The sequence below is a fragment of the Falco rusticolus genome, chromosome 4 (assembly GCF_015220075.1).
Source record: "Falco rusticolus isolate bFalRus1 chromosome 4, bFalRus1.pri, whole genome shotgun sequence".
In the NCBI taxonomy this organism is placed as follows: domain Eukaryota; kingdom Metazoa; phylum Chordata; class Aves; order Falconiformes; family Falconidae; genus Falco; species Falco rusticolus.
Window position 1 is genome coordinate 40,274,900 of NC_051190.1, and position 25,149 is coordinate 40,300,048.

General features: G+C 35.1%; 1 protein-coding gene across 22 annotated transcripts in view; it reads left to right on the plus strand.

Annotated features, from left to right (window-relative positions):
- RBFOX1 (RNA binding fox-1 homolog 1) overlaps nucleotides 1-25,149 on the plus strand; it is a 955,581-nt gene that overhangs the window by 389,347 nt on the left and 541,085 nt on the right. For 7 of the 22 annotated variants that reach the window (XM_037386474.1, XM_037386477.1, XM_037386463.1 and 4 more), the window contains exon 3: nucleotides 9,223-9,267. The exons of the other annotated variants lie outside the window; for them this stretch is intronic. The gene's annotated coding sequence lies outside the window, so the exon portion shown is untranslated. The remainder of the gene's footprint in view (nucleotides 1-9,222; nucleotides 9,268-25,149) is intronic. 22 annotated transcript variants of the gene reach the window in all.

Consider the following 25,149-nt stretch of genomic DNA (forward strand, 5'->3'; position numbering starts at 1 on the left):
TACTTTGGAAAGACTACCCCCCCACTTTGATTGCTGGTCATGATGATATATGGTGTGGAATATCCCTTGTGTCAGTTTGGGTCAGCTGTCCCAGCTGTGTCCCCTCCCAACGTCTTGTCCACACCTACCCCACTCACTGCAGTGGCACAGCGAGAAACAGAGAAAGCCTGGACACTGTGCTGGCAATTCCTAAAACACTGGTGTAGTACCAAATGTGTGCTGGTCTCCAGTCACAAGTGCAGCAGCCTATGGGCTGCTATAAAGAAAATTAACCCCATCCCAGCCAGACCCAGTACATGAACATATTTGTCTTTATCGAAGTTACAAGGACTGATGCAGTTCCATACCTGAATGGCACTAACTCCAATGGGAATATAATTATTCAGTCATATAGCAGTTTTACCTGGTTTTGCTCAGGTTGACAATAGCGGAACAGAATCACAAAAGCCTGATCAATTGTTTTCCTTAATCTATAAATCTATCTATAAATTTGTTTTAGGATAAAATATTTATAGACTGAAAATGAAGACCAAAACTTTCCTGTAGTTTACTCAATAATTATTGAGGTTACTGTGTACAACAGTGTTAATATCGCATTGCCACTTGTGGGTGCTGGTTTTGGTTTTACCGACTGAAATCTATACTTGTGAGAACTATCACTCTATGCTGTGGAAAGAATGTAATTCAGCTCCTCTAATGCCAGTCTTCTGAGCATTATAGCAATATTACGAACTTTGTAATGTTGAGCTCTGATTGTCAGTGGTCTGTGTCATTATCTGTATAACTTGGCTAATACGGTCAGTGCTTTTGACTCATGAATTATTAGATGTTTTATAAAGGAATTTCTTTTCTGTGATGTATTCCACTTTAAGGAAATTATGTTTTAGCAGTAATTTGCCTGAATTCACACTATTGGTTATTGCCCCTTTTGTGACAGTACAGAATTGCATTATGCTTTATGACTTTTCATCTTCCTGAATGACATTTCTGTTTAACACACAAAGCATGATAGAATGTCTATGAAAAATGCTGACTGCAGTATGCACATTAGGGTTAAACAGAAATTTCTGAGAGAATACTAAAGCATACACATTTTTACATTTATGGACACTGAACCAAATCAATTTTTTTAATGGTATGGATTTTTTTTCTTTATTAAACGATGGAGCTGGCCATATATATTCTTGTCATTAATCAATATTTTCTATTGTTTTAATTTTATGTTATGAAAGGCTAGAAAGCACAGCTGATTTAGAGAATACTAACTTGACTCAGGTAAATGATTGCCAAGGGATGGTGATTTATTATGAAACCTGGGAAAGATCAGAGTGAATCTTCCCACCCAACCTTTTTTTTTTTTTTTTTTTTTTTTATCAAGCAGAATCAGATTTGCAAGTAATAAAAACAAAAAGCTTCCACTGAAGTAAATTATTTCAATCTCAATTAGAAATAATGTTCTTGTCAGAAAGTGTTTAATGTAAGTAGTGCTGCTGGTCTGAGTCTGCTGCTTTGTCAACTAAACACATCTTTTAATGATATTAATGATCTAAGACTATGACTACACATAAGCAAGGGATAAATCTCTACAGCATCAGAATCCCATGTTCTACTTATATGTAGTACAGCTGTCTGCTGGGCTGGGTACAAGTTAAACTGTATCCTCTATCATATGATACTCCAGACTATGATAAACATTAATTAGCTTTATTCTTAGTACCTTATAGGTAATATAATAGTAATAGGACGACTATTACTATGACATCATCCTTTTTATTTATACATATATTTTGAATTTGGTAGTGAATGCATGTTATATTATAGAGCTATCTTATGTTTTAATTTGGTGGCTCAGTAATAAAGGTAACTTGTTTACGACATTAAGGTCTGCTTTTTGTATATCAATCTTTCGATTTGTTTATAGGTTTGTATTTCAGTATGTGTCATTTATGAGGTCATTTAGATGGTAGCCATTGGTGAAGGAATAGAATAAGTAATAATGATTCCTATCAAAGAGTTCAAAACAAACCTGGGAATCTAAATAGCACTGTAGGTAAAAACCATGTACAAGTTGAAAATGATTAACTATCCAAAAGGTTTGAAGGTCAGTTAAATGAGAAGATTGAAGGTTCGCTAACTGAGCTCTACCCGTCATATTTCCATCTTTTCAAGATCTACTAGAAAAAAAGAACTCAGTAAAAAGAACAAAACACCCACACCTTGGTTTGTTTTTTGTTTTGTTTTTTGGGGGTTTTTTTTTGGCAGCTGTTTTACAATGAGAGTAAATTCCTTATGCGTAGCAGGTTTGGAATGTTGGTTTGAATAACTAGAATTTGCTTGATTCTGTGAAGCTTTAAAAGGGTAAGCAACAGAACCACTGTGGTACAGTGATGTTGGTGTTGAGGGTTTCTGGTAGTTTTGTTTTGAATTTTTAAATTATTTCCAAACATTAACCACTAAAAATTTACAGCTATCATGCTATCTTATTTTTCTGAAATCATTAAATCTTGACTATGTTAATATATTATTTTTTTTAAAAAAACTTGATATCCAAGATGTAAAAAGAGACTTGGTTACCGGTTGTTTTTCCTTATTTACATTATACATAGATAAACTTTTTAATTTCAGTCTCCTTAAAGGTAATGAATAAAAGTAATCGAGTTAGGTACATTAAACTGGAAGTTATCAGCTCTGTAGAAATAGAGTACCTTCGTTGCCAGGCTCTTGCACTTTCTGGAACTTCATAGAGCTTGAACCAGTTGTAAATCACTAACATATTCCTACATATATTGAGTAGCAGGAAGGAAAGATGCAACCAAGAAATACTATACAAGATGAAAATTCAGGCAATTCAGTGGAACGAAAGGTAAATTTAAAAGGAATGCAGTAAATCCTAGTTTATGTGCCTAGCAAGTTTGGTTAAGTCTTAGATTAGGGTTTCAGTCACACTTTCCCTTCAGTGTGAGTTTTTCTTTGCTTTAATGCGAGCTTGAGAGTTAGTGTTACCAGATCTGGGCAGATGCACCTATCAACTTCAATGTATGGAATGGTTTACATGCCTCAGCATGGTCTATTACATTGGAAAGCAATGAACCAAAGCACTTTGGCTGTAGCTACAATTTAGCAGAACTTTTAAAGATGACAGTGGCTGGCTGCATCTGGATTCTTGGCTGCACAGACAGTTCTGTTACGGGGGTGTTTTGTAATCTCAAGAGTGGGATGAGACCTCATGGGACACTGCTCTCAGGGATAAAGGAACAGAAAAAAATTGGTAGCTATTTAAAACATTTTTCTTAGGGCACAAGAGCTCTTGATTCCCATGTTGTAAGAAATCAGGCAGGGATGGCAGGAGACCAGCATGACTGAGGAAAGGCCTCCGGTTGAACTAAAGTGAGAAGGAAATGTGCAGGCATTGGGACCAGGAACATGGATCCTGGGAGGAGTATAGGAATGTTGCTGGCATGTGTAGGTATGGGTTCAGGAAAGCTAAGGTACGCTTGTAGTTTGGAATTAGGCAAGGAATCTGAAGAACAGTGAGAATAGTTTCTACAGGTATGTTGTTCAGGAAAGGAAGATTAAAGAAAATATATCCCCTCTGATAAATAAGACAGGAAATTTAGTGACAACCAGCATGGAGAAAGCTGAGGCGCTCAATGATTTTTTTGCCTCAGTTTTCACTAGCAATCACTCTTCCCACATCTCTGAAGTCCCTGAACCGCAAGGCAGGGGCTGAGTAAACCAAGTTCCCTCCCTTGTAGTAGAAGATCAGGTTTGAGAACACCCAAGGAACCTGAACATACACAAGTCCATGGGACCTGAAGAAATGCATCCCAGGGGCCTGAGAAAATTGGCAGATGCAGTTGCTAAGCCACTCTCCATCATTGAAAAGTCATGGCAGTCAGGCAAAGTCCCCAGTGACTGGAGAAAAGTGAATATTGCACCTGTTTTTAAAAGGGATAATAAGGAGATTCTATGATTTGGAGGTGCTTCACTTTGAGAATTTGAGGAAATATTTTCCATATAAAATAATCAATGCAACCCAAAAGGAAGGATAGATTTGTCCTTGACTTTGTCAGTTCAGAAAGTAGGCTATAGTTGGTGTTTCTCAAGAACATGAATTTACTCAGGCAGATGGTGTCTGCATTTCCACTGAAGGCTTCTTTGTTGCTGTTTTGTATACAAATACCTCAGTCCAGCTCTTGAACCTTTAAAACAGCAATGCAAAAATCCAGTAAATGTTTGATTGTGATTCTGTGCCTTGGCTGTCCATTTTCCACTGACCGGACTCATGTAAGTGATCAGAAGCATGTAATTTTTGTATACAGAACAAACTTAGAACATATTCTTAGGCCTGAGCCTGCATAAAATGTCTTGTGTTTGGGTCTTGATGCAGCAGCTGTATACTAAGATGAAAGAGAACAGCAGGCCAGGGAAAATATGATCAGCCCACCATGCAGTACTTTAGAGTGTATAGGTATGTTAAAAACTTCAGTAGTAACAAATACTTTATTGGTGTTTGAATTTTTGTGTTATATGCATTCTAAAAGCCTTTTATTGTATGTTATAAATAGATGAGTATGTATGTGTGGACTGCGTTGTTATATTTGCTCATTTTAAAGTGTGTTTCTATCAGGCTACATTCAGAGCCCTTTCTAGCTAAACTCTTAGCAAGAGTTGAAAGTGTAGTGAGTAAGGAATTACTCAAAAGATGACATTTTCTGTGTAATTCATTACTGTAAAATATAAAAAAGCTGCTTGGTTGTGTTCCCTGTAGCTAGCAGTCTGGATAGATATTTACAGGTAGTTATATTAAAAATACTTAACTCATCTACCTAGAAATCATCATAAAAAGGAAACAAATTTCTGAAAGTAAAATCAATACAAATTGTGTATGGTGCATGGGATAGATTTTATAAACGGTGTTTGAATGTTTGTTTGTTTGTTTGTTTTTAGTAACATAAACATCTGTGATTAGTAAGCCACTTTTTCTGGAGTTCAATTTAATCTTTCAAATATAGAACAGGCACTATTTTCTCCTCACTATGTAATTTGGATTCCCGTTTTGCTGATAGTATTTATGATTGTAAGTTAAGATACTAAGAAAACAGAGACACAAAATTTCAAGCGATTTGCTGAGGTGGCTGCATGTACAGAAGTATAAGATGCTGAAGTAAACAGAGAACTTTGAAAAATACTCTTCTTGATCAGTTCTTGCTACAATGAGGATTATGAAACTTTATAGGATTATAGGAAATATAAGTGAGAATGTGACTCTAGAAGAGATTTGTGTTCTTTCTGTCAGTTAGGGTTTCATGAAATAATCAGTCTGTAAGTGGTCAACAAAAACAATGTAGAAACTTTTGCTGTAAAGTGCTTAATTCTTTTAAGAAATTGTCTAGTGAGATTTCTTGGATTTCATTACTGATTTTACCGTTTGCTGGTTGTATGCTCCTATATATATAAATCTGTCTGACATATGGGAAGGGAATATATGTGGCCTGTGGTTACGCTACTTGCTTGCCACCATTAGTTTAGAAAATGTTAGAAAAACAGTTAGGGAGGAATAAAAGTGATTTTAATACCAGCAAGGAAAATAAATTTCAGGTGTTTATCAGAAGACAAGTTTAAAAAATGCAATCTGTAGAAAACTAATATTGCTGAAAAAAAATACAGATTAATTTCCTGTTACAGATGGTGAATAATTTTGTTAAAATTGTTCTAACTTTTGTGCCATTTTGTTTACAGTATAACTTCATTCCAGCTAAATCTGTATTCATGCAATTTGGCTGAGATTTCTGAAGGCCATTAATTTGCTTGCAAAGTTTCTGCATTTTTAAATTACCCAATAAATGGAGCTGCCCATTAATCATAAGATGAAGAGCCACCACTCAGAGTGACAATAAGGCTATGTGTCTTAGTCAAGATTTTTACACCAGTCAAAGTGGCTAGAGTAAAATAATTTCAGAAGATAAAACACAGAGGGCTCTAACCTTATTAAAACACATCAGTAAATAATAGTTTTTTGCTACTGGTTTAATTTCCAAAATTTCTGAGGTATTTAGGTAAACATGGGGACTAATTGTAAATTATATATACCCATTTTTATTTTGGTTAATGAAAACAGTAATACCTGTGCAAAATGGACTGCTTTCAATGCAGTAATATAATTAGATCATGGAAAAGAACATATTAATGCAAGAAAACCCCAAGTGTGTATATACATATGTTCAGTTTAAACTTCCTTTGGAATTAAAAGTACTGGCTAGGTGTGGGGAGCACTTTTAATCTGGGCAGAAAAACTAACTCTATCTTACTGTACTATTCACTTTGATTAATTAAATCAGAGAGTAAAATTATTCCAAGCTTTTCTTTGTGAATGAATTGATAGACGATATTGTACTTATCCTGTAATCTTTGTAATGAAAGACAGGCTTGGACTGCAGCTTAACATAATACTATCTTATCAAAATCTTTGAGTACTGCTGTGGTCGTCCAGATGTCTTAGACCAGAGATGTCTATCCAAGAAACAGAACTTAAAGTTTCCCTCCTGAGTGTTTCCCTGTGTTTTATCAGTGGTAGAGCAGCTGTTAATTTCCCAGGCTAATGTGTCATCTATGGTGAGTCTCAGCTTTTGGTTCTGGAGAAAAATTGGAATGGATATCCCAAAGGAAAAAGTTGTAGGCATTACGAAAGCAAGGAAATTTCTGAGTTCGCTTCAGAACTGTTCTTCCCATCTTTGCTGCAGGTCTGTCAGTGAAGAGTAGTTTTGCTCTTTGATCTTCTCTGAACTCTCTGTGTGCTGAGAAACTGGAGTAGGAGATGTGTAGGATGATCATTGTAACAGGGAATCAAACAGTATGTGTGATGTTGACCTCTATTTGAAGAACGTAAATTTGTCTGCATTAAGCTCCATACTGTGGAGTTGTATTTCATTTTGGAGATAAATAATTTTTAGTTAGGTTAGGTATCCCTAAGGTACACTGCAGTCTATAGGGCACTTAGGTCAGCAGAGAGATACTGGATTTAATCTCTTTGAGAAACTTGCTCGTTTTGCTCATTTCAACAGCTCAGTGTCTGTGGCACAAGGAGTGAGGTATAAATTCAGCCCTAAAATACATCCATTTGGAAATAAAAACACAGTACTTATTTGGTGTTGTTATTTGTACATCCATTTAGTGAGACTGTGTGTTTCGATAATAAATGCAATATTTATCACAGCCTTGCATGTCACTACTCAGTATTTCCTGGATACCAACCCTCATTTTGCTAAATCCTAACCACTAGAGAACAGTGCCTTATGGCACTGAGGATGGGACTCTTTTCCCATTACTTGTCCAAAACTTTTTGGATGAGGGAGGGAAAAAACCCCACACCTCTAAAGCTGATGTGGGGTTTAACAAAAATATAAGAACCACTGAACCCAAGCTAATTCTCTCATTAGTGTTTATCTTACTGGAGTTGAGTAACACAGAACAGGACTTGAAGTTTCCTTAATGTGAATGATTAACAATTCTAAGACATTGCACTACAGTATTTATGTGGTATCTTGTAGTTTGACTGCTGAAATGAATCCGTCTTTTACAATAAGAGGTGCCAGAAAACCTCTTGACATACAGGGTGAAGTAGCAAGAGTAGTCGTAGTTTCCTAAGCTTTTACTGTGAAATAAAGAAACACAAATCATAATTGTTCCTTGAAGTGTTTACAGGTAAATTTAATTGAAATGAAAATTTATTCTAATCCCAATAGTTTGATCTCCACACCAAAGGTTCTACACAGCTGTAAAGAAAAAAATAAATTGATAGAAATGATTGCCTCTCTTTTGAGAAACCACTTTAATAATAACTGAAGTATAATACTAAGCATGGATACTACAGTTCACCATCCAAGTTATTCCTTCCTTAATTAAAAAGTTGAAAGTGAATGCCAAAAAGCATTTAGTAAAAATAATAAAATCATGATTGGATGTCAATTGCAAACACATTTATTAGAATAGCTAATTAAAAAAAAACATAATAAAGACACTTTTATTTATTTTTTTTACACATTTTTCAGTTTTATGGGAAAAATCAGGTTTGACATGATACACAGTAAAGTGCCTATAAAATGTATTCCACACACAAAATATCAAGTACTTTCAAATGTAAATGCCTTCAATCTTAAATTATGGGGAAGTAGGCAATCACCATTTCGTGGAAAAGAAATAACGTATTTAATAGAAATTTTTAGAAATCAAAGATTGATTTTAAGACTTTGAGAGAAGCAAAGGGAGTTCTTTATATCAAATTAAAATAAAATTGACCAGTCTTCAGTTACAATGTATAGCAGAATGGCTCTATGTAATAAAGGATGGCAACCCTCATCCAAATCTTCACAAGCTAAAATTCAGTCTTTAAAGCTGCTTCTGAAACTATAGTTACTTCTGGGCTTTTTCCCTTCAGATATCTGTAGTGATTGTTCATATCCTGGGTAAATCAAAGCAAAATTATGGCAAGGTAGCTTCGACTGCTATTTTCTAACCTGGAATATCTTGTGTTATCCTTAAATATTTATGTACTTACATTCAGGACTAGAAATAATTTATGGAATTAGAATACGGGTTCATCTTTGAGATTCATGTTTGAATTTAAAGAAAAGGTAGGACAGACTCTTAGAAATAATTAGAACTCAATAGTCATCTTCATTAATTGGGTACTTACATTTCCTTTTCCTGTTTTAGTCTAGTTTCATATAAAACAAAGCTCATGTGATTACACAGCCTGACCTGCTGGTTGTCCCGTATGTTCGTGTACTGAAATCCTAATCTGGAATACATGACTGTGTGAAAACTTTTGTATGTCATATATTTTCATTTTATAGACAAAATTCTGCTCTATTAACATGTTTACTAAATGGTTTTGGGCATAGTATTCATGTTTATTGACGTTATGTGCCTGTGTTTGCAGGCCATTGTCTTCTTTTGTTGTGGTAAATATAAATAATGTCTCTTATGGTGAGCAGAACACATTTTGCTCATTTAGCCACATGCTTACTTGGTGGTTGGCCATGACTTAGTGAAGAGCATTATTTAAAAGAATCTTCACAATTTTCTAGCTGTTGTGGAAGCAGTAGAATAAAATAAAACAAAGGAAAAATGTGTTTAGTTAAATGTAGTTGCATTAAATGCTATACTTAAGAGACACTAGCTGAGATTTCTACAGAAGTGTTTTGTTTTTTTTCCCTACAGGATGAAAATGTAGCACTCAGGAAACATGGATAATGCAGCTATCAAGTAAGATAGAAAATAGTAGAAAATGAAACAAAATACTGCTTTAAAGTACCAAGACAAAATTATAATCCTCCTGGATATGTCCTGATAGGTTCAAATCTGCTATACAAATCCATAAAAGGGTAAAGGGAATGATTTCAGAATTATTTTGTATCCTAACAGTTTCCCAAAATACAGGCTCTGGATGATAAATTTACATTAACAAATGTTTGTTTTCCGGAGCAGAAGTTTACTTACCCTTCAGTGTCTCAGGAAGGACTGCTCTGCTCCTTTCTGTGACACTGGTGCTAAGGAGGAAGCAATGGCGGGAACTGATTCTAATCCCACAGGTTCATTCTTAAGCCAAGAGATTGCTGATCTAATGGCAGACTAAAACTGTCCTCCATTAGGGTGGCAGCACATGTAACTCAGGGAGGTGAGAGATTATAGTAGTTCCTCCAGAGTCTTAACCACATTTGTTGGGGAATGGGCTCGGTGTGTTCAGTCAACACATTCTTTAGAAACTTCTGCCGGTTGCCTCGCATCTGAGCCCTTAATTGTCCAGCTGCCCATATGACAGCACAGCCACAGAGTCTGCATTGTGGTGTAGGTGGCATTATGTGTCCTGGCTAGTAGTCCTAGAATGCAAGCTGCATTTGATCTGCCTGATAGCCCTCAAGCAGCTCAACAGTTTTATATTACCTCCTAAGGTCAAAAAAAAATAATCCTGAAGGTTCTGGAAAATGTTCTGCTAGTAAATAACTGCAAATAAATTTGAATTTGGAGGTGATTGTTCTTTGATTTGAGGAAGAGGGTGTTGAACTCGGTAGTCTGCAGAGATCCTTCTAATGGAATTTATTCTGTAATACGGCATTTTGAGGAGCATACGTACATCATGTTTCATTTGTATTTTAAAAAGTGTCTTAACACCGAACAAACTTCCTCTTTTAATAGAAATACCAATGGTCCAAAGCTGTTGTTCAATCCTGCTTTGAAAGTGCCTTAAATGTGTTTGAGCCTATCTGCTCGTTGACCTTACACAAGAGAACACGAAGCAAGTGACCCCTGACCTGCAGGAGCAGAGGTAGCTCTTTCTGGAGCATGGGTGCAGCAGGGAAGCGCTGTACCTGAGGTCGTAAGCTCCATGGAGAGGTAGGGATAATTAGTTCAGGTGCAGTCTCATGTTAACTGAAAAATTATGTTTTTAAGACATTGACTACTGTCTCCTCATGGTGCTGTGTTACATCAGGAGGTCAGAGCTATCTTGTGGCTCTCCCTATGCTAGTATTCATGATGAAACAAAGATATGACAAAAATATTTTTATGTTTTTCTTCACTGGCTTAGAGCAATCATTCCAGGTAGAGATGGATACCTTATTGTCATTAGTATATGGGCAGCACAACCAATCTGAAGTAAGTGCTAGGCATCTTTCTGAATGCCCTCCTGGAAGCTTCTCAGATACTCTTAAAGTGCTGTAACAGAAACAGAATAAATGAAACTACAGAATTACCCTGTACTAGGATTTTTTTGCTATTTATAGCCAAATTTGGTTAATATTTATATAAGATGGTGGTGGCAGATCCTGCAGAGTTACTGTGTACTTTCATACTTACATCACTGTGAATCCATAAAACAGCTAGTGAGGTTGATCTTTTGGGGAAAAATCTAAGTGTGAATCTTAGTAACTAGTAATGCTAAATTATGCAAATAGACATTATGATAGATTTGTCTAATGTTCTACAGTATGTTTATGGTGCAACCTGACTTACAGACTTTCTGTCTGATTCTGTACAGTTTTGATTGACCTATCCCTGTAGCAAAAAAACTTGGTATAGTGGTTATATAATGGTTGGGGTTTTTTTTACTATCTATGCACAAGATTATGTATGAGAAGTAGTACACAACAAGTTCCAGAGGTCTTAGAAATTTAGTTTTTTAGTTAAAAACTAGAGATGTGTAGTAGGAAGTCAAAAGTTCTGGGTGCTTTTCCCGATACTAGGCGCTAGGAAAAGCATTAACAGGAAATTGGTGATCTTCCTGAAATAACATCACTTATTTCGAAAGTTTCCGTTTTTGCAAACCAAAACCAGAATGTTTTGTAGGTGTAATAAATGTGGTAAGAAATGCTGCATGTACACTTTGGTACTGTGCTTTTGGAATAAAGCTTACCTCTGTGTGGGGGCAGAGACTATTCACCACCTAGGCAATTAACATTCTACTCAAGGTTTCACCCTGGTGTAGCAGAAGGTTGGGTTTTGATCTGTGTCTGTAATGGTGCAATAAAGTGACTCAGTTTCCTTCAAAGGTCCATAGGTATTATGTCCTACATGCAGTAGTGAATTTTACCTGAACAGAACTAGAAAATGTTACCAAATAATCAGAGCTACAGGGTCAGAGACCTGAAAAACAGAATGTTTGGCTGACAAATACACATATAAAATTTTGGTGAAAAGTTAGTAGAGATAAAAGTCATTAATAATCATGTTCAAAAAGCTGGTTAAATAACCCTGCTGTAAACAGTTAAACCAGAAAATAAGTGTGCAGATTGACTGTCACCAGTGTGCAAAACCCCTTTTGGACTGGATTCCTATTGTTACCTGGTTTATGTTTTGTATGCTCCCATGATTTGAGTCCATGCAGGGCATAGAACCTCCAGTGCCTGCCTTCCAGGTCTTTCCCTCTGTGACAAGAATGGGAACCTGAAGGGAAGAGCCCTGTTATTGTTCAGGAGATTGCAGAGGGAAAGCTGTCAATACTGTTCAAAGCCCCATTCCTTCAATATGAGTTCCGGAGACAGATTTACGTGTCTGGATTCAATCTCATTGATTCCATTGATTGGTCATTTACATAGGCATATAACTAGTTTGAGCCCTGATTTTAGCATACAGGTGCATATGTGAAAGGTCCTGATTTATTTTGTAAATATAATATATGTATATAGTGTTTATATTGATGTAAATACATGCATATACATGTAAAGAGATAAATATACAATATTGCTATATATTAGGCAGGGAGGTGAAGAACAAAATATAGTGTTCATTGCTTTAGTGCTAAACATGTATCTCCACAAATTGCAACCATGCAAACTTTGAAGTTGCACTACCTGAATGAACCTAATTATGTTAATTAACATGCAAAATTAAATGAATCCATGTATTTTCATTTTTAAAAAAACCAACAACAAACTTACAGAAAGATTAAGTTTTCATAACAAACATAGGTGTCTGATTTGATGTGTCTGTTGAGATGGTAAGTTCATCCTGTTTACTGGTAGCAAACCCAGTCTCTTACAAGTGAATGTAACACTTTCAAACATTAAGAACTTGGTATCTTTGAAATTTTAAAGTAGTTTTCAGTGATTTCTCAGGTGCTTTGTTTGTAAACAGAAAATTAGTCTGAATTTCAGGTCTAAGTTTATAGATCATTTATCAATATGGTCATCTGCTGCGGGCATTTCGGGCGAGCGGGAGTCAGATTCAAATACTCACAGAGTTCAAGATCTGATCCGTTTATTGTACAAACCAGGTAGACTTTTATAAGGCATTCTATAAGCGTGCAATAATGTGGTTGGCTATTTTACAAGCGTATAATAATATGATTGGTTAACAATTGTTTACTGGGAAGATTTCTGTTTTCTGCTTGCTCTGGCATGTAGGCTCCTTTCTGCGGTTTCCCAGCTCCTCTTATCACGTCCCGTTGGCCTTGGTTTTGTGCAAACATCTGCAATTTGCTCCTTTTTCTTCATCCCACTGTTCTGGCCGTAACCTCGTCTTATTTCTTCAGTATTTTTCCACTTGCTTCAGAGTTCAGCATAATCATTCAATACAGCAAGAGCCCCAACACCCATCATTAATGATATTTGTTTGTCATTTGGTTAAAGGTATTTCAAATTAAATCCTCTGACTCATCCATCTAATACCCTTCTGAAACTGATGCAGTGATCATTAATGCAGAGATTTCCCTTTATAATAGCCAATAGGTGCTCTGAGCTGTAAGAGTTGTACAGTCTTTGTAGTTTTTCTTTTGGTCTTTTTTCTAATTTACTAAAATAGTCCAACATTAAAAAAAAAAAAAAAACACACCCCAATAAAATTCTCCAGACCTCAACTTCCACATGAATGAATGTGAAAGATTTCACATGGTCATGTTTCTGCACAGCCAGAATTTTCTGTTAAAAAGCATTGTGTCTATATATACTAATATACTTACAGTTCTTATAACACTGCAGCTACAGCAAAGTCTGGACATACTCTTGACCTTAAAAATGAGTGCTCCATAGTCTGATTAATTCCTTTGGGGTCTTGTGTTAAATCGGTAAAGATAAAAAAGAAAAAGTGTCTTGTCTGTTTTCCTTTCGTTTGCATGTGACTGATTAAGTATGGTAAGAGTTATGTCCTATTCCCCCCTCAGTTTGCACGTTGTGGTCAGCAAATTGTGGTCTTGTAAAGCAGGAGTCTTTGTCTGATTTCCCTCTAATTAACTTCACAATATCCCAATTGTAAAAGTGCGTCAGGCATTCAGAAATATGGAAGCATACTTGTTATATTCATAGTTTTAACAGTTTATTAACCTATCACACAACTTCTGAGTGCGATGTGACTATACCTTAATCCGGTCTTTACGGGTATACCCAGTGTATTTCCAGTAAAATATATATGGGAACTTAGATAATAGGTTTTACCAAAGTTGGCGTGGCTGTACAGCATTTTCTGTGGAAATTAATTTCTCCTAGTTATATAACAATAGTAGTGAAATGACTATATAACTTCATTTGTTTTAAAATTGAAGGTCATCCATTTGCATTAAGTTAGATTTTTCATGTGTATGTTTTACTAAATTCACCACTATATGTATGCTGAGTATATTGCAGTTACTACTAGTATAAATTTAGGTAGCGAGTTGGGGGGTGGTGGTGGTGGTTGTGGTGCGGGGAAGGAAGATGGCAGAGAGATAATTGAGAAAGCCCTGGGTTTGGACTGATATAATAGAAGCTGATTTTGGACGTAAAGAAGTTTTATTGGTTTTGCATGAGATGGAAAACATGCTGCAGCTTGGGGAATTGATATTTAGACTCTTATTTTCAACCTGGGAGATGAGAAATATAGAATGCTATGGTCATATAGAAGCACTTCAATTGAATGTTGTGGCTTTTATTCCACACTGTATATGCTATGTTTATCATTACTGTTATTTACTTTTCCACTTCTGAGCTTTTCTTTCTGATGCTATTTTGCTCAATGTAGCTTTATTAGACAACAGCAAATTATAACGCTATTATATGAAAGTTTTTGCAATCAATGCACTTATTTTTGCTAGAAAATATGATGGAATATTAGAAAACAGGGACTTGTATTATAAAAACATGCTTTGTAACATGCTAGTTTTCAATGCCCTCTGATTAATTCATACCTCTTTTTAGAGTAATCTTTGAAACTTCTGCTCCTACAACAGTGTTTTAACTCTGAATATTGCATTCAGTTGAAACAGCAGTGCACATGGATCTCAAATTTCCACTGTTCTTGATCTGCCATGGGTTTGTGCACGTCTCCTAACCCATACTCTGCCTCCTCCTCAAGGGAGACCACCCCCTTTCCTGTACATAGACAGTAATTTGCTCTAAAATCCTGGGCGCTGTCGCATGCAGAAAAGCTAGCCTACGCTGTTAGTATTGTGAACAATTGGGATAATACAAGTTATCAGTTGATTTCTGGTATGATGATTTGGGGTCTTTCACAAAGAATATAAATCTGAGGCAAAGATGATAGGCAAGGGGAAACAAATTAGTGTATGTTATGTTTTCAAATGCTGACAGTATTAATGACTTAATCTTTGATTGGGAAAGTTTTTCCCAAGAACACATAACACTCCAAAAGGTGTTGATAACCACCTATACCTTCACACCTTTTACATCACCAAAATATTAATATAGACATATTTCAGTCTGGTGTTCTTGATGTTACTTAGGTATGATTGTTTTCAGTTTTCCCTTTTTTATTTTACACTTATATCAGTGAATGTTAATTTACTTTATCTACCACTACTTAGGTGCTCTGTAGTTAATGTTTAGAGAACCATTTTTGTGCTAATCCCATCACTCATGATAGTAGGTATTTTAACAATTTCATTCTGGCTCACGTAATAAAGATTATCTACAGAAATGAGACTTAAGGTCTCTAATTCCAGTTCGCCCTCCATGGATAAATATAACAGCCCTATTAAAGTGTGAAGAAATGTGGGATCACTAATGAATCAACCTTCTACTTTGTTTCATTATTTTTAGTTTCAGGTACCTCCATAATGCATTTTTCTTAATCACAGTAAATAAACCTACCTCTTAAATGTAGTAGATTTATGAATCTCATAAAGTAGGAGAAATAAGGAATAAATAAGTGAAATAAGCAGCACAATACATAGGCATTATGCACTCACCATTTGCAAAATATCGTCTAATTACTACAGAGAAATCATCACTTACTACTATGAAGAACTAATCAGTTGATTAGTTAGTTGACTAATAAGTCAGTGTGTCTGCGAAACAATGAAAGCTTTTTGGAAAAGCCACCTGCAATGTTGTCTTTTTAGGTAGATTTTGTATAATAGGTTATTTAAAATTCAGCTGTAAATTATACTTCACCAACTTTACATAGAATTTCCTGTTACCACGCACACAGAGAAAATACTGCAAGGACCGAGACTACCACACAGCTTGCAAGTTATTTTGTGGAGGATCATTTTTACTTTAATAACAATGTCTGTTGGAAATTTGCTATGCTACAAGAATAGCTTTATGTGAAATCTTGTGAATTTGGAATATTAATGTCAGATAAATTACTTGTAAATTGAATTTCTAGAATGCAATTGATTGTGTTTGCCTGGGATGAATAAGGAATTATTCACACTGTTATCTAAAACTTAGATATGCTGCTTCTGAGCAAGTCAGAGAATAATCTAGGAATATTTCTGATAAAGTGCAGTGTATTTCACATTGCCTGAGATTACTTGAGAAACAGAAAAGCAATGTTTTCATAAATTATATCTTTAAATCATCTTTTATATGTAAGTTAAATTTTGAATTTGCGATTTATTGAAAGCAGAAGTATCAAAACCTTTCTACTTTCATCTCTGAGACGATGTACTTCTTGAATTCTTTGCGTATCTTCAGACCTTTTTATTTGTTGATGGTTGGGTTTTTCTATACCCAGCACAGATTTAAGTTTGCTATATTCCTTACAATGTTGCTCCCAATTTATGTTATTGACCAGTATTTTCCAATGGTTATGAAAACCACAAGGGTTATAAGACATAAAAATGGATAGATGCTTGATTTTATTCTGGCATTCAAATTGCTTAGCTATAAAAGCTTTTTTCCACTTGTCAAGAGGGAAGTGATTCTTGTGAGTTCTGCAGTGGCAGACCTTAGTAACAGGTAAAATCCATCCAGGAGGGGAAAGAACAGTGGAAGGTCTCTTAATTAGCTTTCTAATTTACAATGAAAGTACATTTTTTATTACTCATAAGTAACTTGTAACCTAACATGGTGATATAACTTGAAAAAATAATTTTGTTTTGATTGCAAAGGAATCCACTGCTTTCTGAATGCCAAGTTAACAATTAATATCTTGCTTCTGAAGCAGAAATTTACTTCCTCATCTAATGAATGAAGAAAGAAACTCAAATGAATACAATAAACAAGATTTTCTCAAAAAAAGCAACACGGTTGCAATTGATTTGAAAAAAGCAATAGCAGGCGTATGTCATGTGTCATTATAGGAGAGACCTGGCGACAGTATTATTCATTATGTGGTTTCAGAGTGCCCTAAATTAGAGTATAAGATTATTGGAAGTGGATGATTTCCCCAGATTACTGCTTAATAGTGACTAAAGGGCCCACATTACTCATATTTGCAATGAAAATAGTGCCAAAAAACAGCAGTAGTTGACTGGAATGAAGTGTGGAGCCCCCAGGGTTTTAGCTTGAGATGCAGCTTAATTGTGTGTCTCTTGCTTAATACAAATGTCCCTGAGTTTCTAAGGCTGATGTGCTTTCAGCACTTGCAAATTGATCCAGCAGTTTCCAAAGTATTTACTGGGTTTTGTCTTTGCTGCTTTCTGAACAAATTATTATAATGACTTTGCAGACTAAAGTAGGTTTTCCTGTTTTTTACTGTTTATCATTACCGAATGCTATATTCTTTCAGCTTCCTGTCAGCTTCTCTTTCTCTCATTTATCTGCTTCTGTAATTGTATCATTGGAAGAGGGTTAGGATCTGAATTCTCATGAATGGAACCTTCCTTTTGCACCTGTAGAAAAATGGGCACATAAGAATGACCCAGCTGGGATACTTTTGCTGTAATATAACTGAAGTGTTGGTCACTTTAGAAAATGAAATATAAGAGTAGTGAGTTACTTTTCAACAAAGAAAATAATATTTTCAAGCAGATTTATTACAGCACTTCTAGGAAGAATTTTAAACATCATATTTCTTATACTTTTAGTGGCATATGCTAGCCCAACTTGATTAATTCTTTGCTAAATTAGGTAGGTTATGCATAGAGCAGTCTTCTAGAAAAACTAAATTAGAAATTACCTAAAATTTATGCAATTTTTTTGAAAAAAATCATGTTGTATTTCTTTCATGGTGTTTAGAATTTGTCTCTATCACATCCCATGAAATGAGGCAAAAATATTTTGTTCCTGTGAAAGAAAATTATAGTGTCACATGATGATGCTGGATGGCAGTGCAGTATGAGTTTTAATTCAGTGCTATGTTGAATTCTTGGTATGCCAAACTCAGAACAGATGTTTAACCGCTGTGCTTCTATTCCCTGCTGGTAAAATGGAAGCAAAAGTACTAACTTTTTGCCTATCCAAAATTTAAGGTGTAAGTAGCAAAGACTAACATTTACATAGAAAATGCCTTGGGAAAGGACCTCAAAAAGTCTACTTTTCAGTCTACTTTGAAAAGCAAGGCATGGAACTAAAGTATTTAAATGATCTATTACAAATAGAGAAATGAACAGTGGAAGAAGTTATTTCTATTTTGTATCCTGTCTGGCAAAGGTCATGATTACTACCGTACCTCCAATATCTCATAAATTTGAATAGGGTATAAAAGAAACCACCACAGTTCCTGAAAATAATGCTTACATTCTTTGAAATCAGAGGGATCAATTACAGTTTTGGTGTCAACGTGGTTGGTTCAGTTAGAAAGTAACCAGGATTAATTGGTAGAATCTGTAAATAGTAGCTGATTAAAACCATGATCTTAAATATGTGTTCAAGATAAACTGAACTGTTGTACATTCTGAGTGGTACTGCCCTTAATGTTGATGTTGTGGCTGTGTTCCTCCAAGAGCAAATTTCTGAAGAGGATCATTAAATATTATTTCCTTTAGCTTAGAAGATTAATAAGATCTCTTACAGTGTTTAACAAAATTTTCAAGGAACATTTATAAATTTGGTAGATCTGGGTTTTTTTAATATTTGTTAGAGATGTTGCTGCCTGAATTTAGAAACTTACAGAAATGAAGTTATTTATTACATTGTCTTAATTGCAAATTTCTACCTTTGAGAAATTACATTTGTGGTTCATATTACTGCAATACAATAAAATACTAACTGTGAAACAAGAAGCATGATACTGGAGAATCCCTGAGGTGTAATGCAATTAATACAAAGGATGAGTATCAGTAAAGGTGTCTGGGGCCATTTGATATAATAATTTTTAATATTTAGGAGAAAGTCAAGATGAAGAATAACATTGATCTAGTTCATGCTAAGGTGAGAACTCAAAATTTGGAGACAGAATTTTTATAGGAGAAAACCTGTATGAAAAGTACAAATTACATTCAAAAAACAGAAGGAAATTCTTTTTATAATAGGTAAAGCAAACATACATGATCTATCACATAACAAGATTTTTTTGTGATCAGTATTTATCTCACATATTTTTTAGATGAGGTATTAGAGGATGAAAGCTACATTCCATTGTTCTGTGTGAAACCCCACTGCTATTATTATATCCCTTCCACTTCCACGTAGAAAAAAAACATTTATTTCAAGATGATGTTTTCCTCCCCGCAAGTCTAATATTGTTGTTCCACCTCTTGGGGAAAGAAAGGACATCTTTGGTTATATTATGTTTTTCCCAAATAATAAAAAAAAATACTTTCACTGTATCAGTAAACAGGTGAACAAGTGCGAAAACCTTGTTCTTCAATAGGGGTTTCGTTAGATACAAGGTTTGGTCTGACAGAGCTTGCATAATGTCATTACCTGACATACAGGACATGTTCAGCACAAGGTGACTTCTGTTGTGTTCTGACCTTACAGGTTAGACTAGCTGGTTGTGATAGACCTTTACTGGCCTCAGAATCCCTGGATCTGACTCCCCCCTTCAGTCCTTTCTTTCCTTGGCTCTGGGGAATGTTGCATTGCTCCCAGTGTCCTGAGAATACTTGCAGCTCTGCATTAAGACAACATTTTTGAAAGTATACACAAAGAATATATATCTCCAGCTTTCTTAAGATGGAATGTATTTCTACATTGCATTTGCTTCAGTAAGGGCAAGGGGGATTGTTGCTTTTTATTCTCCCTGAAGCATCAAAGAATAGACCCAGCTAGAAATAGATAAGCGTGAAAATACCTCAGGTGTCTAGATGCTACGTCTTGTTCATATGCCAGTGTTAATAACAGTTGACCAAATACAGGACAGGAATCTATTTTTTTCTCAGATCATCTGGGACCTTCATTTTTGTCCTTGGGCATTGTCTGCAACAAAGGAAATAGTTTGTCCTCTGGTTTCAGCTGGATGTGTATCATGTAATCAAACTCCTTGCCATTTTGGGAACAGTTGTGGTTTGCCCTGCGCTGATATCTGCATTTTTACTTTTTCCCACCTCTTCTCCTGCCCACTCTAAGGTACATTGGGACTGTTTTTCTGCTCTGTAGGCTGGATGTCAGACCAGGTGATTTGGTCCCTACTGTCTTTCATTTCTGTGGAAGCTGTGAAGTTCAGGTGTTCTAAATGTGACTCTGTTAGTTAGGTACTGTCACAAAAATCACTTGTGTGCCTTCTGCCTCAATATTCCTATCTTCAAAACTTGGATATTATTTAGCATCCTCAGACATCATACATATTAAATATTTGTAACAAAAATTTAGAAATTTTAAGTGTTATTAAAATACTCATCTGAATAAAACAAACAATTTGGACTTGTGTTGCCACATATAAGAGCAAGACTGGGACTCAGACCAAATAGCCATTGTTATTCAAATGCTACACATTTTTTGTTAAGTGAATACTTACCCTTAATCTTTAGAGTTGAATGGTTGGTTGTCTCATCTTTGTAATATTCTTGTTACTTCTTTTCATGGCCAAAAGATGTGTGGTTTTACCCATGCTGGTAATATGCATATCTATTAAATACGGTGCCCCAAAATGCAAAGTATGCAAGGGAATACTAATTGGAATTACTCTATTTATTTGTCTTTCAGGAAAAGTATCTGTGTAGTATAATAGTATCTCTCAGGGCTAGAGATCCTGGAAATCACATTCACAGTAACAGCAATCTACTTTCTGCTAAAGATAGTAGGAGACAGAACTTTGCTGGGAGCGCTGTCCTTTATGTCTCTTCTGTTGTATGAAGCCAAAGCCTAAGGCAGTTAGGTAACACATATTATTAGGGGCAAAACTTTTATAGTATTCAGGGAGTAAATATTCACCACTTCTGTGTTAATCAAGAAAGAGAGCACCATGATTGTTGATGATAAAAATAAATGGAGGAGTATCTGCTCCTCCATAGATGGAATCTTTGAAAGTAGAACAGACTAGACAGCATCAAATAGGCAAGCCAGCAGTGCAGTGTGTGCATGGAGCTGTGCAAAGTGAAGGTTATCTCTTTTTACTTATTCACAGAATAACTGAAGAACCTCAGTTGCGTAGGTCTCTGGAAGGAATCTGTACTTTCCCTCTATTTTCCCCCCAAAATATAGTTAATCTTTATTTCAAGTTCACAGTAGGGCGTTTCTGCTAAGTCTTTGCATAACCTTTGCATGCACTATATTCTCACTACTTGTTTATTATGTTGGCTGAAAAATAAACTTTTTCAAAGAACTTGCATTCTTTCAGTAACTAATATCGTATCCCTCTGTTCATTGTCTACATTAATCAGTATATCACTTTAATGAAGCAGTGAGCTTGGTTTGACATAAAAGGAGACACACCTGTGAAGAGCTTTCTTTTCATTTCACAAAGCTGCACAACCATACATTTAGTGCAGTTGTAAGCTATATGCTTCATCAATTAATTAATGTCACCACTAACAGCCTGTTATGATAATAAAAACTTTTTGTGAGTTTTACTCCTCATGGAGAGTAGAGTATACACTGATACGCTTTTGCTCTCAATTAGACTGTCACCGTAGCATATAAATGGTGCTTTTGATGTCAGGTCGTGGAAGATGGGCCAGCGGAAGGGAAAGCAACTGTTCTGCTCAAGCACATAGATTTAAGACTGAAGAATGAAATGTCTTAATGATATTTAGTTAAGCTCTAATAATGATATTGATGTGCCCACTGTATTGGCTTGAAAGTTGTGCTATTTGTAGAACAGATCCAATCTAATTCTTTGATTAAATGTATGTGGTATTACATAATCAAAGGTACCATCTGAAGCAGTGTTTATTCTCATGTTTGTATGTCTTTGGAGCAGAGCTATGCCCACTGTTGGTAACGAAATGTTTACTAAAAGTTTTGGAAATATATTTTAGCAACATATAATATCTATTGACATGATTCAATGCAGTTGCACATGAAATATGTGGGTTTTATTTAGGAAAACTCTTGGATATTTTTTGATTGAGGCTTTGTCTAGAAAATTGCTATTCCAAGTGCATCTCTATTCTCTAAGAAAACTATTTTAATATTCTGAGAGAGAATGTGATGTATTCCTAATGAAAGGATTTTAAATAATGATTCTAAATTTTTCACACAGCTGAAGCCCTGAGATGATGTCTTTCCACCTTCAGGAAACTTCCTAGTCATATTAAGCACCCTGGATTAAAAGCCTCAGTATTTCACAGTTTGAGGTGACAGGTGTGGTACTACCAATACTTTCCTTTGTAGGACTACAGTTGCTATCACTCTAAATGGCCAAAGTGATTAAAACAACAGACATTGCTATTTTTCATTCATAACATACAAGTTGAGACAAATTTTATGGACTTTAAAAATGTAATTGTAGCTAGGTAAATATTTTAAATTTTTGAAAAATTAGCAGATAGGCTATAATCAACACAAAACTGACTTTGTATTGTATAAGAAAATGCTTTACTTTTAATTATAGTTGCTTTTTGTTGTCTCATTTTAAGGGGATGTTAAAAGATAATATAGGTAGAAGGAAATATTCAAGCATAGTTTAAAAGAACATTTTGGAGAATACAGTTTTCCAGAGCAACCCTGTAAAGCTTTCAGGGTGAAAACAACTTTTTTCATTCCAGAAATTCTGCTGAAGTGCTTTTATGTCTAGTGTTCTGTTTAATGTTTCTATATATACTTTTTTTAAAGCTATGTGAACACCTGCAGAATGAAAGCCAGTGATAGTAAAATGAAATACCAGTAACCTTTCAAAAATATGTATGGAACATGATTCAGTTTTGGAATCCATCTGACTTACACTGAGCACAAAGTAGATGTGTTCAACTGGCAAGCTCATAGTGGGTTTTTTTTTTTTCTTCTTCTTATAAATAATAATAGCATGACATGTGGAGGTACCAATATTTGAAATCCAAGTCTGTTTTTTTGCATGAGGTCACCTTTGTGAAATATGAGGAATAATTTTTGAAAGATGGTTGTAAGAAAGGTCTTTTGCTGTGGAAAGAATATAGAGTGACATTCTTCCTCACAATATACTTGCAGAAATGTATCTTAAGCTATGCTGCAAAACAGACAGAACTCTGGGCAGCTGTTAAATCTCAGCATTGTCAAACATCCATTCGGATAAAGAGGTCTTTGGGATTTTCCTTTACTTTTCAGTTAGGGAGATTTCAATATAAATTTTCTTTGAACTCCAGAAAGGTGTTTTTAGTCTGAAGCAGAAAACTGGTAAAAACATGGTTCTTAGATGAACTGATGAAAATACTGAGGTGCAGTTCTGTAGGACTGATACGATGCTTTAACAAGGCTGAGTAGGGCAGATATAAAAACTATTTTTTCTGTGCAAATGAAACAATTACAAAGAATAATTAAGATGGAGAATTTTAGAGACAATTCATTAAGGGATTACCAAGCATTTTAGTGAAACTGTAACTATGAAGATACCAAAGTCATATTTACATTTAATACTTAAATAGCTCTCACCCCAAATCTGTTGTAAAATCACTGCATTTATTATGCTTATATTCAGTTCAGTCACAACAACCAATACAATATATAGGTCTGTTTATAGGATACATCCTATATAGCAGCAGTCAGAGAACTGTCAGAAGTGCTCCAAATGAGGCAGCTGTGGTTTGAGCCCTGGCTTGTAACATTCTTAATTTCCAGCTTTTACTATTGGATATCAATGTGACCTTCATAATTTCCTCTTTTGTAGTATCAGCAGTTGGTGTCAGTAAGACATCTTGTAAGATGCACTGAGAAATTCCAATGAGTAAACATGGAAAAATTAAAAGCCAGATTCTGGTTTATTGTCTACTTTTTTAATGTGAAAAGGTGAAGCCCCGAAGTCTCTATGTTTCTAACGCTACTTTTGCCTGACTAATCCTCCAGTATTGAAACCTTAAAACACTGCAGTAATTTTATTCCATTTTCTAGTCAGTTCACTGTAGGACTGAAAGGATTTTAATTAGACTTACTTCACAAGCTGTACTGAGACCATCAGCAATGCCTGTACACGAAATGAAAAAGTAAATGAAGCAAAAAGATGCTCTAATTTCAGGCACGTTTTATTGGGGTTGACAATGTTAACTTACTTAGTAGGAAAGTACTCTTTTCAATGCTGGAATTACTAGAGGAATTCTGTGGTCTGTGGCATGCAGAAGGTTGCATAAGTATCATAAATAGGCTGCCTTACCATGTAAAGTTTTTATTGAGAGCTATTTTGGCTAGCACATAGGTTGCATATATAATGTATTGTTTTCCTTCCTTTTCTCATTCAAGTTTGAATAACAGGTGACATTTAGAGCAACGTTATTTACATGGCATTCACAAACCTACACACCACTGTGTAGTATTAATGTGTTCAACGTATTTTCAGAGGGAACAATAGAGTTCATTTAAAAATTCTTTTTTTCAACTATGAATAAGTCTGGTTAAAATACATTTAAATATCCAGGTCTAGTGAGATTTGGGCATAAAGCTGTAATGTAGCAAACAGAACAACAACTTCAGTCATTACGGCACAGAAATATTTTGTAGAAATCTATTGGGCCTTATTTTGTAATTCGCTACTTTGATAATCAAATTCTATTTGATGTTGTTCATTCAGCACCCCCTATTTAAATTAATATTACTGGAATTTTAACCTACTAGACCTTTCAACCACAATTTGATTTCTCAGTAACTATTAAAAATGAAACATTTGTTACTTATCAAAACATTAGTGGGTATTTTGTCTGATCAGTAAGCAAAACTGTATGGCAGTAATAAAATTTATAAAATGACAATTATTTGCATAAGGCTCTGTCTAAAGACAAGCAAAAATTTACAACTTTTTAGCTTTATTATTATTCTCCATGTAACTGTTAAACGGCTTGTTTTACTTGCTAAGCAGGTTAAGAGATGCTACTGTATATAACTCGTGGACTGAGGCACACAATGGCCTAAAAATAGGGAATAACATGGGACTAAATTTGAATTTGCTTGTTCCCATTTGCAGTTTCTTAACTGACAAACTGTTTCC